The sequence below is a fragment of the Entelurus aequoreus genome, linkage group LG01, assembly GCF_033978785.1.
Source record: "Entelurus aequoreus isolate RoL-2023_Sb linkage group LG01, RoL_Eaeq_v1.1, whole genome shotgun sequence".
In the NCBI taxonomy this organism is placed as follows: Eukaryota; Metazoa; Chordata; class Actinopteri; order Syngnathiformes; family Syngnathidae; genus Entelurus; species Entelurus aequoreus.
In genome coordinates, this window is record NC_084731.1 from 2,342,341 (window position 1) to 2,343,919 (window position 1,579).

Here is a 1,579-nt window from a genome sequence, read left to right on the forward strand (position 1 = left end):
ACTCCGAGGTACTTGAACTCCTCCACTTGGGGCAGGGTCTCCTCCACAACCCGGAGATGGCACTCCACCCTTTTCCGGGCGAGAACCATGGACTCGGACTTGGAGGTGTTGATTCTCATCCCAGTCGCTTCACACTCGGCTGCGAACCGATCCAGCGAGAGCTGAAGATCCAGTTTTAAATGGTTTCATTAATTTTTTTTCCAGTATTTAATTTTGAACACACCCGAAAGCGTCTCCAATACAACATTGTCATCTGAAAAGACAATGCTAATATCAAGATGGGGAAAAAGAAAGCGTACACTTTAAGTAGTTCAATGTGTGTATTGTTAGACTTAGAGAACATGTTAATTTTGAGGTAAATGGGTGGAATGTTCCACAACAGCAGATGTGAGTTAGTCACACTGACGAGTAATTCAATCTTATATCTTTATTATCTTTCTTCTCTGGATTTTTACAAACATGATACTTCTGCAATTCCACTTCAAATGTGCAACACAATGGCATTATGACAGCTTCCCCGCTGACATGAGAGGAAGAAGCCAAGACCCTCTTCCCTCTTCCCTCTTCCCTCTTCCCTCCCGCAGGCTGGAAAGCAGCTCCTTGGATGTGAGCTCCAAGCAGGACTGGAACCGTCCCCTCGGATGAGGCGGGTCAGAACTCTTTCTCTTTCCGTTATTTGGGACAGCACAGATAACAATGGCATGCAAGACTCAAATACACACCCACTGGCATATTTATTTTCTTTTTTTTTCTTGTAGAAAATAAAGTTTCTGGCTTAAGCACTGAGGCCTCGCTAATACCGAACACAGTCAAGCGTATTTGAGATGATACACCCCTAAAACTGCTGAGATTAGAGGTATTGAGGCGTTCACACCATATCAACACCACGGCTCTCTTCATAACCAATAAATCTGGCCTGCAGGACAGAACACATCTCGTATATCAATTCTTCGACATTTCACTACAAATGTGTGTGCTTTTTGGTTCAAAACAACTTGGGGAAAAAAAGTGGAGTCAAACAAGAAGCAAGCACACCCCTCAATATGGCACACGTGTCTGGGAAACCACAGAAATGCATCACTTGCTGAATATTAAAAATAAAAAGTCATATCTAAAAATATTAAGACGTCAATTATTAACACAGCGTTGTTTTTCCTCCTTCACGTCGACACATGCCACTCTGCTAAGTCACTTCAGGAGGGCCACACCCAAAGAAGAAGCCTGGTAAGTGCATAGAACACTGCCTTCCCGCTGCAGGGGACTACAACACAAGTGGCGTTATTGCGTGGAGCAAACCTTTGCGGCGCTAATGTTAGTTGCTAATACAGCGGTACCTCGGTTTGTGTGCTGTTTGCCAAATGAGCTTTTTGTCTGGGTTATCAAACACATTTCCAAACAAAGGTGTTTTCCTGAGCGCCCAAACAAAGCATGGTCACATTGCTGTACCACTGCCACAGAAACCACCACCAGGCCAAGGAAAGTTGCGAGTGACAGCACTTTGATAAAAAAGGTGAGCAACCGTATTGAATTCAAGAAAGAAACACCCCCACTCTTGTATCTGGAACAGATTCATGGATTA

The 1,579-nt window shown here is 44.0% G+C and overlaps 1 protein-coding gene across 16 annotated transcripts in view; it reads right to left on the reverse strand.

Moving 5' to 3' along the window:
• Window positions 1-390: 390 nt before the first annotated feature.
• Window positions 391-1,579, reverse strand: part of abi2b (abl-interactor 2b) — a 31,885-nt gene continuing 30,696 nt past the window's right edge. For 4 of the 16 annotated variants that reach the window (XM_062042596.1, XM_062042649.1, XM_062042623.1 and 1 more), the window contains one exon: window positions 392-1,579. This exon is cut by the window's right edge and continues 781 nt beyond it. The gene's annotated coding sequence lies outside the window, so the exon portion shown is untranslated. The other 12 variants (XM_062042702.1, XM_062042728.1, XM_062042631.1 and 9 more) reach the window with 4 other exon arrangements.